General features: G+C 33.8%; 1 protein-coding gene across 1 annotated transcript in view; it reads left to right on the forward strand.

Annotated features, from left to right (window-relative positions):
* LOC128991571 (5'-AMP-activated protein kinase subunit gamma-2-like) overlaps positions 1–16,910 on the forward strand; it is a 298,663-nt gene that overhangs the window by 147,437 nt on the left and 134,316 nt on the right. The gene's annotated exons all lie outside the window — the stretch shown is intronic.

Here is a 16,910-nt window from a genome sequence, read left to right on the forward strand (position 1 = left end):
TTGAGCAGACAATTTAGGAACTTACTTCATGTTACAAATATGTGATGATGTTTTGTAATTAATCAAACACAACATGAAACATTTGTGTAAACATTAGTAGTATCGTACATCGAATCTTTAATAGGAGTTTTAAACATTCTTGTTGTTTGATATTTTTTCAGTACTGTACAGTATATTTAAAATTCATAAAAAAATACAATTATAGAGTCGTACTAATTAAAAGGAGTTACAATATTATTTTTTCAAATATTATTTGATATTTAATATTTGTTATGAAATATTTCAAATTCATACGAATTTTCACAAAAGTTTAAGTATATCCGAAGGAAACGAAATTGATCTCTTTAGCTAATAAAACATTTCGGGCCAAACCATTGCTTCAACAAAAAGTATCCGAGGACTTAATGAAAATTGTTTTGGGAAACAAACGTATTGTTTGTTTTAAAATTTTATATTTAACTAGCAGAGTACCCGTCCTTTGTAAGGGGTTGGCGTATAAGTATAAAATGCTTATTGCAGTTATACTCGTGCTCTGCGTTTGCAAAGGGAGAGGTCACGGTATGAGAGAACACATCTACCATAGCCATAATGTTCTACCACTGCACATAAACAATAGAAAAAAAAGTATATCTAATATTCGCACGATATCACAAATTATTTAATAAATTAAAAACATAAATATAAATTGTGTTGATTTTGAATGTAAAAATGTATTTAAACCTTAACCATCCAGAAAACAAAACACGTTCTCTGTTTTATAGCATTAAAAACTAAAAGGATTCCGTTAATTACTATTCGCCTTGTCCCATGATGTAAGGTAAGATGTTATCAATGACCTTGGGGAGTCAGTCACCCTGTGTGATAACAGATGACCTTGAGTTCGGCCTTGACACCCTTCTGGAGTCTTCTTTCACATTCAGGTCTTAAAGTATACTTTGTGAGGAAATAGGAAAACACTGCATTATTTTACATATTCCAGTGTTGTTAAAAGGATCCGGTGTTAGAATAAATGTTTTTGTGCTCAGGTTAAACATTTCAGTAACCAAATTAGTCCTTGGGTTTACGTATCCAATAGTTTAAGTTAATCAATCGATGGGACTATTTATACCTAATATTTATGATTAGTTATTAAAATGTCTCGTTGGTAAATAGATTATTAGTTTTAATAAACATTATCATTACAAACATGAACCGTTTTAAAAATATGACCATTAAGCATAAAAAATATAACTTTTTTGTATTTTTACTATCCATTCTCATAAAAGCACTCTATTTTATTTTTATTCTTTCACATTAACCAGAGCCTATCTAGCCAATGAGATGCCAGCAATGGACATCCTCCCCCCAATTAAAAATTAGCCCAGAGTACTAATTAATTGATTCAACTTCCTGCCTTGTTTTCCTACTCTTGTTCTAGACCTCATGACCAATTAAGTCCATAGCGTTGTTGACAAACTTTTCAAACCAATTAATTATCATAAGGCAAGTAGGCCTAATTGAACAAAAACATTTTTACATTTACTAGGTATTAAACAGGGATATTTTTTTTAGTTGGTGGAAAAGTACCCGAATGAAAACAAGAGTAATCAAATACCTAGTTAGTTAGACAAAACAAACAAAAGTGAACTAATTGACCTCAATTTAACTGTTTGTGACTTTGTTGAATATTGACTTTAAATGACTTTCGGTTTCAATACATTTAATTTTTTTACGAAAACTGCCCCTATTATAGCGTGTCCATTTGTCCTAGGGATGAGATATTACTACACATTTCAGGGGGAAAAAATTAAATATAATTTTCTTTTTACTGATATTGGAGACAAATCTGTTTTAGAATTTTTAAGATGAACATATAGGCTATGTTTTAGGGATGTTGGATACGATTCGATAGTAGGATTTATTAAATTGGTTTGAATATTTCCTTAGCTTCACGAATGATATTCCATCTAAAGAGAGTAATTACTTTCCTATTAATTTATTGGATTAAACATATCAGGTTAGCCCAAATAGAACTTTGACTCCTACTCTAAGTGTTGAAATCTTTAGAGCCCAGGTTATAAAAATACACCAAAGAGCTAAATATAAATATTCAAGGTTATGGATCCAAATAAAACCCAAACCAGTTTGTTATTCATAGTTTATCGTCTTCGAAGCTTAGCTCGTAGGAGTGGCATTTCCCAATCTGGTAGCCAAATATGAATAGCTTTACTACTGTGGAAAAGTTCGGCGTGCGTTCAAAATAGTAAACCTAGCTAACTTAGTGGTTAAGTTGATTTTTGACTTACCTCATTAGATATATATATATTTTTTTATTACTCTTATAGATTTTTTTAACTAAGTTATAAAAATAAATTCTTAATCCCCACAACGCATATTAATATATATTAATATTTTTTATGTGCATGTATCAAAGTTGTATGCTGTTTGCTGTAGGGTAGTTGTCGTGCATGTAATTTATGTTATTGTGTATTAGTGCCTTATGTAATTGGCTGTTAAGCTGTATAAGAGCACTTAATAAAGAATTTTGAATTTTGAATTTTTGAATTTTGAATGCATGTATTGTTTACAGTGGATTTTAAACATATTCAATACTCATATACATATTCAATATTCGATGTAAAATCGAAATTTAAACTAAAACTAAAATTTCAACTTATTAACAATGTAAATGATAGATGTCTACTTTAATGGTTTTGCAAGTTGTGAAACACTAATGCAGCAGACTTTGGCTAGTCATTGTTGTGTCATGTGTTAACATTGAACTTGCCTCAAGTACTTCCAAGTTTAGATAACTATTGCAGGTAATTAAATGATCCACCTTCTTTGAAAGTATCTTCACTATTGTAATATAGGTTTATTGTCATAATGGGAATGTTTAGCTTTTTGATGGTCTGAATCTTGACTCTGATTTTAGCATTCCAATTATGTTATGTTTTAGACATATTATGGGCATATTATTAGTCTTTTAATAAACAACCATGGCTAAATTAATCGGTAACAAAGCTACACAAGGCTTAATCTCACTCGATTCTCTACACTATTTTTTGGGATAAAACACACCCAGCTGCATTCCATTTTCAATTGGTAATTCAATGCGTTCTGTCTTAGTATTTTTCGTGGGAAATATATTCGTCCACACAACACAAGTTAAAGTTTAAATGGCTTACCAACGTGGTTCAATCAATTCCTTTTTATTTTTTATTAACAACATTCGGTTTTACTTTTTCCTCTCACCTCTGTTGCATTTAATAGGCTATAGTATTTTGATTTGTTAAAACATTTAAGTTAACAGAAGTGCTCACCTACACATTGTTTGGCCAACAAATTTTATGAATTTTGTTTTAAAATATCTTTGGAACTACATCATGATCATAGTTCTAAGATGAACAAGTCTTTTTACACATCGTAGGCCTACCTGTTTTACCAACGTTAGTGTTGTTATTTTTTCAGTAAGTAGAGCTGTCTAATATAGAGCAGAGCAGGCCCAAAACAGCTGTTTGTGACAGTAGCGCCGTTGTACGTGACAACAGCTGTTCTGTTATCAGCTGATGATTCCCGCGCATGCGCTTCTGTCGTCGGCTCACACCCACCACACACATGTCCCACCTCACTCATCTCTTCGTACATTTAAACTTTAAATAACTTGGCAAACACTTATGTGTTTGATAGGTAGAGGTTTTACACTATAGTCTCTTTAAAAACTAACATATTCTCTAAGCAAACTAACAATATGGCTTTTCGCTGAGGCTTTACATTGTTTTACAAACAAGTACATTTTTTTACTACTATAAGTGTTTCGAGGAACTGCTCAATATATTACATTGAAAAACATTAGTCCTCCTGAGGATAAACCCTTATAGTAAGCTATTGACATGTACTACATAGTTTTGGGCCATGTTTGATCAATTTAGATGCATGGTAAACAGTAATTGTTTTCACTGTAAAACATCTTGACTAAACCAAAAAGTTCTGTATTGTTCTCAATCGATGCCTTAGTTGGATTAGATGCATAGCTACAGGGAAACAACACTTTCGAAGACGCTGCTTATCATATCATTAATGAGTGTTGAGTGTCGATCACTGATGATTGATGACTTGTGTCTGATGACTGATTGTCTGATGACCTTGACCTCCAATGGACTGATAATCAAGCGGAGTTCCGCTGTTTCCTTTCGCCTCTCGTCGATTCAAAATTCAAACGTGTTCTGGTCAACCTGATATGGTTATTCCATTGACTATTTATACTCAATGGTTATTTACACAAGTATATATGGTCTATTTAGTCAATTGTTTGTTACACAATGTTTTTTTTTGTATTTGTACAATGTCGTTGCGTCATGTAAGATTTTTGCTAACTCATCATCGTCAAATGCTTTAATAGTGAATTGGTCATCCGTTTTATTCTACATAAACAACGATCCTCTAGTTAACGGTCACAAGTTTGATAATTAACGGTAGGGTATGATTTTTATGGGTTTAATCTTTAAAATACATTCTGTGTAGTGTTCTTATAATGTATTTTCCATTCGGTTTACTATTTCGGTTCGCAATGTTCCTCATGGTTTTGTTAATAGTGTTATTGCAATAATGTAAAATGTGTTAAGCTGGCTATTATCTAATTTAATTCACAGTCCTCGCAGCAAGCCTGTATAATTAAAGCCTATGACAAAAGATAAATTGCAATAAAGTTTAGTTAACCCATTTCAGAGTTTGGGTGAAGTTGTTTTTTTTATTTAAATCTTAAAAAAAAAGTAAGTAAGTGTACTGCAATGACTAGATTGACGACCTGTGGTTCAATTGCGATGATGATTTTAATGCCCAAACGTGTTTGATAAGAAAATATTAAATAGTTTGCAATCATGTATTAAATTCATCATACAACAGATTTAATCAAACATCCGTTGCTATATTCTTTAAAAAATCGAATGTTACAAATAAGAAATAAATACTACCTAAATAGGAATAAACGTTTAAATCTTTGTTCTTTTTACTTTAAAATTATTAAATATATCGAAACAATTACATTCTGAGTCACAAATCCTGGAAGCAAAAACTACAACGTAATGATTGCAGATTAAAAAATATAACTACATAATCTAATATCAACTCAGAATTCAACTCAAACATTTTTGTTTCTTTCTCAGACAAATCGCCTCTGTGTTGAAGTGTTTTGACCCCAGAAGCCCCACATTTCCAGGTTCACTGCACACGACATTCCCAAGGCTGAGATGTGGTTTGGACAGAGTTTACATAAACACGATAATTTCATGAGCATTCAGTTTAGAAGATTGCTCATTTATCCAAACTAAATCTCATTCCCAGCTACCGTACTGTATCTAGCCATTTCAACAAATTGACGATGTAGCAACTAAAATAAATGTTTAACGTAGCCCATGTTCTTTGACTTAAGATTCGTATCACTTAAATGAACTGAAAATTTGTACAAATAAATGAAGTAGGGTTAAATTATAAGAGTTATGAGATGTAACAATAAATTGTATATGTATTTACTGTAAAAACGCAAATTAAAGATATCCACGATTAATTATTCAACAAATGTACATCATTAAATACAACGGTGTCTTATATTTTCTGAAAAACCGGGTTCAAATCTTGCCAATCACAAATATATTTTAGCGATGTGATAATGTTGTGACCCTGTGGTTCGGAATCCACCTTTAATTTGATGGAATATTATTATTGAAAAAATCGGATGTTGAGATATTTCTCTGTACCATGGAACTCACTAAAGTTCATTCGACACTTTATACTTATTAACTCTGATTTTAGTTAGAAATATTTGAATTGAAGTAGACATCAAATCTGTAGGGGCCTTAGTTGTATCTTTCTAATTCAAAAAGAGCCTCTCACAGATTATGCTACTGTCACTATTGTACTTTTTCAATGCTTTTAAAACAATGATAATGCTATTAATCTAACATAAGCCCTACACGTTCATGCTCAAATTAATAAAAATCAAGCAAAATTCCTTTAGTTTAAATTGTTCACGGACACACATATTTACACATAATACAAATTCGAACAGTGTTTTTGGCAACTGGAGACATCAAAATGAAAAAAGTAAATCGCTAGGTCTTTCCGTACCACCTATTAATAATAGTACCGTAATAGTATATTCCCTATTGGAGAATACGCTAAAATATTTTATAAGTATATAGTTAGTTGTCTTTTTCGGGCTGCTTGATTAACAAGTTTGCGAAATTGACACAATTCCGTAATCAATTCGCTCTCTAGGGTAAATTTTTTAAACCGACTACAGATAAACTTGGAAATACGGTGTTTTCTTCTATCAATAGGCAACGCTCTTACCCACATCGTTGAGTAGGGATTACAATCAACGAATTACCATAACCGACTACTTAACTTCGGCAGTTGTCTATAATCAACGGTAATATCGCTGAATATCTCCTACTTGGGAAAGAGGTCAGTACAACAATAGTGCTTCACGTGGGGGTGCCGAAACTAAGGCCCCTATTACACGAGGTAGCCTGGCGACGTCGCCAGCGGCAGTAGCTGGCGACGCACTGGCCACCAAACCTATAACCAGTTGAGTAGCCAGTTGAGTAGCCAGAATTTTCACCGCCGTGGCGCCGTTGTTGTGAGTGCTTGTCTTGCACTTGCACTTGTTATGAGCGGTGTTTACAGTGAATAATGAGTGATTTTAAGTATCTTCTCCTTCTGTTACTTCTGAAGAAAAGGAGGCAAAGGAAGAGAAAAATGTACGTTCATCCAATGCTTAGTGCAAGAGAATCAAAAGGGTTATATTACACCCTTTTTGATGAGCTCTGTGCGGACAATAAAAAATGTTTCAATTATTTTCGTATGTCACAATACAGTTTCTTCGAGTCATAAAGGATGATATAGACATTTTATCAACTGAAGTGAACAATTCACACACTCACAACACAACAGAACGCAACACAACAGTGTGCAAGTACCCCCGTGATATGAACTAACCGAGTGGCGACGTGATACTGGCGACCTAGTGTAATAAGCTCCATATGCTACAACGCAGCGTCGCCAATATGGGTAGCCAGTGGCTACCACAGTGGCGACGGGGCTCGGTAGCCAGTCGGTCGCCAAAGTGTGGCTGCGTCACTGGCTACCCTCGTGTAATAACATCCATAAGAAGCAATGCCCCATGACAAGCTGAGTAGCCAGTTTGGTCGCTGGCGACGTCGCCAGGCTACCTCGTGTAATAGGGGCCTAAAGGTCCTGGCGTCCTAGATAGGCCTAGCGCTGTGTCCTGCGTCCTGTGTTATCGTGGCCTTCAGCTACGCGGGCAGGATATATAAATCCCACAATGTCTAGTAGAATCCCCACTTTCATCCCTAAGCTTCGTAGTATCCTCTTTCTTTATCCCAAATTCATTTTTTCACATCCTACGACGATTTGTTATAGTGCTTGCCTTAAATCCTGAAGTTTGCTGGTTCAATTATATCCCTAGTCTTGTATAATTTGGTCACATGTCCCATGGATTATCCAAGTTAATAGAAGTGGAATAACAAGATCAGAAATTTAACCGTTTCCTTCAAAACGTAAAACAATTCTTATGGTTTAAAATTATGTACTTCCAAGTGAAAATATATATGTTAACAATAGATCAACTAAATGATACATACTTCATTGAAGCACAATTTTTTTATTAAATAATTTACGTTAAACTGTCGTAAGTTGTACGTCATTTCGCAATAGTATACAACAGTACCTTGACAAATGATAGTTTTAAACAAATATAACACTAGTTTCACCTTCTTATGTTGAGGTAAAATGTATATAACTCTTATAGTTTTATTCAGTCGCAACGGTAATTAGTAATTAAATGTTAAGAAGCAAAACCCTTGTAGGATTGGTTTATTAGTTTCTCTTCGGTTAAGGATCAAGCATTCCGTGAAATTCGTTGAACATTCAATTTTGGTATGGTAAAAAAATTATCAAATAAAAAATAATTATAACTAAAACCTCCCAATTCAAACTCTAGACAAGTAACATTGGTACAATACTCTGTTTTGAACCGTTATTGTTGGACAACTAGTTGCTCTATTGTATTTCTTGTTGTTCCGGATCTAGTTTCCCGCTTTCTACAGCACTCATTGTCACGGCGTTTTGTGATTTCCTTTTATTTGATACTTAACCACCTCAATGTAAACAACTGTCGTTGAAAATAACATTATTTTTCGTACAGTTTTGTACATTACTTTTCGTAAAAGTAAAATTTATTATTTCCTGCTCAAAATGTAAGATTTTTACTCCCAGTATTTTGTTGTGTCTGCATATCATAATTGGTTAGCAAGAAATTAAAACTTATGTCCGTTATCAGATCGCTACAAAAATTTTTTTATGTTAATTAAAGAATTTACATAATTGAAGCTTTATTTCTCATCTAATACCCCCTTTAGGTTATGTCCTCAGGGCATTTAAATGTATTACATTAGTATGAGAATCATTTTACTATTGTTATATCCACAGAAAGCTACAACATCTGCATCTGCTTTGTTCTAATTATGTTTGTTTGACATATTGTTCTAACAAATCAAGTAAAAGATTTTTTTAGCTCGAATTATTGTAAAATACTGTAACTAATAATGGAAATTACACGGTGTTCAATACTTTTTCTTGTTATGTCTTTCAAATCATCGGTTGCTAGAAATATACCCCGAAACTGTTTTAAACATTGTTAAGGCAATACCACAAAACTAAAGCAATTTGTGACTGGACGGATTTGAACCTGAGACCTCGGGGATACTGTATTCCTGTTCAAATAATAGTTTTCCGCAGATTCTAACCTAGTTCTTGTCTCTATTGAGAAGCACAGGCTAAACTACTGATTACAAATAATATTATATTACAAAATTGTGAAAATATCAATTTTAGACACGTCCCAGCTGCAGGTGGGTTGACCTGTGGCAGGATGAGGCTGTTATCCTTGACAGGTCAGAGGTCATATGTTACTCTTGTCGTCTGGTCGTTTTTGGTACCAGATTTGGGATTCTAATAATAGACTGGAAACTTTTATAGGTCGACGTTTTGGATGGAATTTTTCCATACTTAGACGTGTTACTGCGTGTTTTAATTCGGTACTAATCGATAAGATCGAGTCGAATGATAAGTAGAGATGGGTAATTAAATTATCATGGTTTTCTAGTCAAGGCCTGATATAGTAAATTACTAGAGGTAGAGAACAAGCTCAAAAAGTAAACACATACAAATGCTTTAAAGAGCCAAAGATAAAGACTTATGGTAGGTCCAAATAGATAGTCTTGGTCTTCAAATTGTGCTATGCTCAAACACTATAGACTTTTACAAAGTACTTGGTTAAAGCATAGATTTTGCAGTTTAAATATTTGAACGACATACTTTTTGGCGTGCAGTATTTAGCCATTTGACTCTTTTGATGAATAAAGGTTGAGGAAAACATTTATAAAATGTTCATAGACTGTTATTTTTCCATGCCACATTGCATCTTTTTCACCTCCCCGTCTTCAGTTTCCACTCGATTTCTGTATTGTTCGATTTTGCTTCACTAAAACCTTTTTAAACCAATCAATTTACTTCACTAAAATCTTTTAACTTAGTTCAAATTGTAACTCTACCAACCAACTAAACGAATAATTAGATTCTTACAATCGGTTATGCACAAAGAGTATTGACACTTAAGTTAATTCATATCAAATAGCCCCCCTATGATCTTAATGTTTAATTAATCAAAACATAATTTTAAGATTGAAATAACAACCATAAAGAAAAATTTCGTGCACCTCCAAGGTATCTAAGGGAGCGTTTCATAAACTCCAAATTTCACAAACTCCAACGCTTAAAATATTAAATGAACAGAGCGGTTCATAACCTCCAAATTTCATAAGCTCCAAATCTATAACATTCAAATAATCACTGTTTCACAATGTCCAAGTTTCACAAACTCCAACGTTTAAATATTAAATAAACAGAGCGGTTCATAACCTCAAAATTTCATAAGCTCCAAATCTATAACATTCAAATAATCACTGTTTCACAATGTCCAAATTTCACAAACTCCAACGTGAAGATACCAAATAAACAGTGCGGTTCATAATGTCCAAATTTCATAACCTCCAACGGTACAGTCTGAGCCAGAAGTCTCTACAGTGGTTGCCACAGCTTATTAAACGGCCCCAAAACTCAATGTTCCGCTTCAATATAACTCGACATTTAGCCTACTTAGACTTAAGTTATATGGTTAAAACTTCGTATGAGTGAAGTCAACAAGTCTATGACACTATTGGTTTTAATTAAAAGCTTAAAAGTTAGTATTTTCTATTTTAAATCTTCAAATAAAGTCGGTACTTTTAAATGAGTTTTAAAATATGACATGAAAAAGTTCGTCGGCTGCTACTTTTTTTATTTTTTGGTCAGGTAAGTTAAAAAACGGTGGATTTTGTAGCTAAAGAGTTGAACCTTTTGGATCATATTTTTTTAAATTTTTAGCTGGCGTAGTTTGGCTGTAATTTAAACTGTAATATAGGGGCTACCCGCCGCGCCGCGTGGCGTCATGCGGGCAGGTTCTGCCTACAACGTCACTTGTAATACAGTTTAGATACTCAAATTTGGAGCTATACAGGAAAGTTACTAAACTAATTAGAAAAATACGGATTACATATAACTTTTCTTCGTTTTATTCTTTGTATTCATCTAAAAATTAATATTTTTTAGCTCTTTCATAAAAATTAATATGACAGTCAGAATATAAAGGAGAGTTGTATAAAGAGTTTCCGAAATTATCTTGTCACTTTGAAAATTCGTAGATTGTAAACCAAACATCAGAACTTTATCAAACTTTAATACGATGTAGATACATATATTATAAACAGATTTGTAGCTTTTCAGAATTTTCCTTTCGCCCAAAAAGTTGTTGTTGTTAATTATGTAAACTAACTTTTTCTAAGAAACGGTAAACGCTAGAAAAAAAATCAAAAGCGTATTTTGAAGGTCATTGTGTTAGTAACACAAATATTTGTAATACAAAGGCATATTGTCATGGATACCATTGCTATCAACTAACAAATTAGCTGCGCGTGCTACTAGGGCTCATCACAGCCGGCAGCCGCCATCTTGTTGTAGATTAGTGAAAAATACTGGCTTCACGTCGCGGCTAGTGATGGGAGAATCGAATACTTTAAAGAATCGAATACAGTGAATTCGTAGCCTCCCCTGTATTCGAATACTTTTACGAATACTTGTATTCGAACACCTTTGAGTATGCAAAGCATGGAAAATGAGTGTGTAATTCTTTTTTCATAATGCAACCGTTCTTTTGGTTACTGTTAGGCCTATTTCGTTTTACAGTAATTAATTCATTAATATAATTTATTCAATGTAATTTTAAATTAAATGATTTTTAAAAGGTACATTTATTTTGACTTATAATTATTTCATGGTCAGTTATAGTCTTATTAATGTTTTATTTTCTATTATATTAACTAATTAATATCTTTAATAATATGTCTTATTCATTTGTATGGATAATTTACATCAGATATGCATGATATTTTGCCATGTAACTATATAAATCGGTTGTAGTTATAATAAATTCTATTCAATTGCCCTCTACCAGTAGTAACATAATATTTTAAATATCCAATATATTCTAAATGTTAACGATTAATATGTAAATTATAGGGCTAATGGTAAAATTATAACGAATAGATTAAAACAAATGCTGCAGTAAAAACATTAAATACTCTTACGAATGCTACGGATTCGTAAGATATTCAAAAGGGAATTCAGTAGTTGAAAAAGTGTTGAATACATTTTTGAATCCCCCGAATTCGCTTTCTAGATTCAAGAAATCCTGCAAAATCTGAGGTGAAGAGTACCTATTCACAAAAAAGTATTCGTACGAATCTGAAGTATTCGAATCTACGAATACTCGGGCTGTATTCGAATACTATTCGATTCTGTATTCGATTCTCCCATCACCACATCTATTGGTCTTATGTGATCGTTGGATCGTATACAGCAAAGCAAGGAGTGAGCTGGTACAGTACAAACCACCCGGCTTAGATACCACCACCATTATACACATGTTTCGATAGAAAATATTTGATCTTTTTTTACTTCTATTATAATTAAGCGTGTTTATCGTAAGTATAGTGTATTTTGTTTATCGATAACTGCTTATAGACCCAAAACAATACATGACACCGGGTATCTCAAATAGAACAGGAAACACATTGATTCTTGGAATCTTACAATTTTTACAATCATCAATACACCGTGCCATCTCCTCGCGAAACTACTGGCTGAGGCTTGATAATTATGTTTCCCACGGCAATAAAACTAACTCTGATAAATATCTTTGATAACTGTGGTTCTGAGAATTGAATTTATACAAACAGCCTACCGATCATACCTCTACTAAACCTGCATGCAGGTATGGACGGTGATGTGATACAACTTATCAAGATTCCGTCATTAATAATAATAAAGCGATTGAAGAAGGCTGGTCCCATCGACAAGTAGAAAATGAAACTATAAACAGTGGCAAAGGATGTACAAGTATATTGATGAATTCTTTGAGCGTTAAAATAATATCAACTCAGTAAAAAAAAAATTGTTACAATAACATATTAATGTACCAATTAAATATTTAATGCTACAGTATCTAAACACTTGAAACCTTGATGGAGAATCAAATTATTAGTCCAGTATGGCGGTAAAAAATATACCCTATCATTAACGATCCCGCTGAACATTTAGTGGCAAGCATAAGGGATAAAATCTAAAGTAGGCATATTCTGATAAAATATGTCAATCCAATTATACCATCAACAGGAATACCATTACATCAACTTAAAAAAAGTAGTCGTAAAATTACTTTTCATTGTTTTTTAGTTTAGAAATCCAACTCAAATTATTATAGTGAGAAAGTTTGGATGCATGGATGAATGGATGCATCTACTTGTCTTACTCAAATTATAACACAGTAAGACATATTTTGAGAACACTATCATGAATTTTTTACTCTTTTAGTTGTGTATGTATCATTTGTTCGTGGCATTTTTGCAATGGAAAAAAGTTTTATTACTCGCAGAAAAAAGACTCGTGCATATTCTAGCCAAACAAATAATTCCAAAATTTGTTTCTGTTGCAAGCAATTAAAATCCATTGGGTGTGATTAAAATCCAAAGGTGAACGACGATAGATTTTAATAATATCAATTAGACTCGCTCTGGACACAGCAGTTCGGCCTTGTAGAGGAAGAGCGGCGCGCATGGAAGGGGCGGTGCGGGGTGACAGCGATAACGCCATTGTACGGGACCGCGTCTCGTTGTCCCTCCGTCTAGTTGTACCTACGTCTACTTGTACCTCGAGGCCTAGGGACAACTAGTCGTAGGTACAACTAGACTTAGGTACAAGTAGACGTAGGTACAACTAGACGTGTATCCCACCGACAAGTAGTATCACCTAGCTTGCACGGATGCGACCAGTTGTCCCTACGACTAGTAGTCCCTACGACTAGTGGTCCCTCCGTCTAGTGGTCCCTACGTCTAGTTGTACCTACGACTAGTTGTACATACGCGTATTTTGCGTCCTTATAGTCTAGTTGTACCTATCCTTCAATTCAAAAAATAATATATCAATTTGAAATTTGTATGTTAACAAATAAGTGTAGCAGAGCAGGTTGAGTGAATGTAAGTTTGTGTAAAACAGAGAGGTTCGTTCGGCCCGTCCGCCTCGGTATCCCGCCAATTCGATTGACTTATGGCAGAGACTGTACCGTTGGAGCTTATGAAACTTGGAGGTTATGAACCGCTCTGTTTATTTGATATTTAAAAGTTGGAGTTTGTGAAATTTGGACATTGTGAATCGGTGATTATTTGAAAATTATAGTTTTGGAGTTTATGAAATTTGGAGGTTATGAAACGCACTGTTTATTTAATATTTTAGACGTTGGAGTTTGTGAAATTTGGACATTATGAACCTCACCCGTATCTAAATATAAAAATCCAAGCATTTATTTTTAATTGGTCAAATGTTGTAGGAAAGTTGACTTGGTTATTATTTGTTTTGACAATAAACGTAAAATGACTCCATCTCGTGCTCCGAACGATGGAAGGAAATAACGATGTGCTATTTTAAACGATGTAACGAGATGTCGATGTGAAAACTCGTAAACGTGTCCCAACTTGCAGACTTGTTGGTCATGTGTGATAAAATAACATGGCTAGTTTTTGTTGTTATACAGTAGTGTGATAAAATAACATGGCTAGTTTTTGTTGTTATACAGTACTGGGTGTATATAAACACTACTGATCTAACGCATGTTGTGTATTTGTTTAAATGAGGCATTCGTGAAATACTGCATAAATTATAAATTGGTATGGTATAAGACCAAATAAGTTTTTTTATATAGAGAAATGTAAGATAATAATGTTGAACATTATTTTGTGAACCCATCCTAATTACATAATACATTACATTACACATAACTTATAACAAACAACACACAAACACATATTTACATTATTGGCATAATTTATCAGGATTATGCCTACGTCCTCTTCTCCATCAACTACTTTAAACTTGCACTTGCATGACTTCCTTTCACTTAATCCTAACTCTTGTGACGTATGACGACTTAAATAGTATTCAAAACTTAGGAATTTACTTCTTACTTCTTGTAGATTTCAAAAAATAATGTAAGGAGCAAGGTTTCTATGATAGAAGTTGACTCTCAAATCTTGGTCTTTGGTAGATGACTGTGTCGTTAAATTGTCGAAAATACTCAACATACCGTCGCGTAATAATATGTAGACATTGTGAATGCCTACTCGTTATTTTGTGATACAATCCAACAGTTTAATTATAACTTGAAACTTTACCTGGTTTGCTGCAATAGATCCGAAACGTTGGTCACTAAATGATTACGGTCATCTCCCAATGAACAAAATTCGAGATATTATGAACGAAATTTTAAGTCATAATAACATTACTAACACGATCTTTGCTTTGATGCAGATATTCATTGAAGAAAGCAATAAATATGCATTCCAATAAAAGACTAAAATAAACGAATCGTCAATAGTGTAGCCTAAACCCCTGTCAATCACCTAAAAGTGACCATGTAACGCTAAAACTCAGCAACCGTGATTCTAAACGGTTTATAACTTTTCGGAGTTGAAGTTTCGTAAAAGTGAATAACTTCTGGAGGAAGTTTGGTGAATCAGTGTGTTATTTGGGATTTTTAGTGTGTCTAAGTCGGAGTCGTGGAATTTCAGAGCCGTGGGTTTTCGGAGTTGTGGGATTCGGAGTTGTGGGATTTTGGAGTTGTGAGCTTTCGGAGTTGTGGGTTTTCGGAGTTGTGAGCTTTCGGAGTTGTGGGTTTTCGGAGTTGTGACCTTTCGGAGTTGTGGGATTTTGGAGTTGTAAGCTTTCGGAGTTGTGGGTTTTCGGAGTTGTGACCATTCGGAGTTGTGACCTTTCGGAGTTGTGAAGTGTCGGGGCTGTGATGTTACGATGGATGTTCACTGGACGCAAGGAGGGTCGTCGCAGCAAGCCGCGCAGTCGGTCTCTAGATCCAAGCAGTCTTCAAGCGTCTTCTATACGAGCGTTTCAACAACAAGTATGTAAGCATTTTTGTATGAAAATGTAATACATGTAAAAACTTGTAGCTATTCTTCTGGGTATGAACTAGACACTTTTTAGGTGTAAAGGCTAGACAAGGCCTTCCTAATAAGGTGTTTTAGCTAGGAATGTGTTTATCATATTTAGCTACTAGTCTATTCTGGACACGAACTGGAGGAAAAAATATTATTCGGTCTCCTTAGCTAACCTCAAAGTTTTCAAGGAGCTGGATAAGGCTAGCTAGGATGAAAGTACTAGGATGAAGGTACTAAGATTAAGCTAGCTAGGACGAAGGTTAGGATGAAGCTAGCTGAAACCCAGACTATAGTTTGTCTGTGGCTGAAACTAGTACGTTGTACTAGGATATTTGAGTTGGCATTTTACTATGTTAACCATGCTAAGGCTACCAGTGTGTTTACAATATGCAAACTCCTGACTACAGACGATACTACCAGCTGTACTCTGATGTGTCTCTGGTATTCGGTTTTGTGCAGAAAAACAACATTCGTAAATTCGTTCTTTTCGTAATTGCGTTTTGCAAAGATTTCGAAGGTTATTTTTAGTTTTGTTAGTAAAATTTAACCCTAGGATTACTGTATTCTTTGTTTTCTTTACTAATAAAAATATTAGTACGATACATTTTTACTATATGTCTGTGTATGTCACAGGAATATTTAAAATACTTATCCCAGACCGCTGCCTACCATGTTATTTGTATAGTAAAGTAACCAATAGATTTCATTTTTTGGGTATATAATTTATAAATAATTGAAAATACTTTTATTTACGTGTAATACATCGCTTTGAAATGCCACAAAAAATACATAAATGGTGGTTGTAGCCAAAATACAAATTTAATTGAACCAATATGTCGTATACCGGTCGTGGACTCTAAATTAAGAGTATTTTTAAATTAATTAAATAATAATTGAAGTGAACGTTTTCTCAGTTTACAGGTTTGCTGCGTCGGCCATTGGTGTTTTACTGCGTTATATTAGTGCTAGTCAATCTTTGCAAATCATGTTATCATTGTACTTTTTCCTACAGTTACCTAACAATGTACATGTTCTCTCACTGATTTGAGAAAGCAAAGTGGCCAATTCGCTCATCAGTGAGACAATGTTAACATTGTCTCACTCTAATTACTTTGTCTCACTCTAATTACTTTGTCTCACTCTAATTACTTTGTCTCACTCCAGATTTGCAACGTGAAGGCACGTCTTTACCAATTTATTTGTTTTATGGTAACTGTAGTAAAAATATAATGTGCAACTCGAGTGCAAAGT

Source organism: Macrosteles quadrilineatus, unplaced genomic scaffold (assembly GCF_028750875.1).
Source record: "Macrosteles quadrilineatus isolate MER2022 unplaced genomic scaffold, UCM_ALF_1.0 Scaffold_4__1_contigs__length_99947679, whole genome shotgun sequence".
In the NCBI taxonomy this organism is placed as follows: domain Eukaryota; kingdom Metazoa; phylum Arthropoda; class Insecta; order Hemiptera; family Cicadellidae; genus Macrosteles; species Macrosteles quadrilineatus.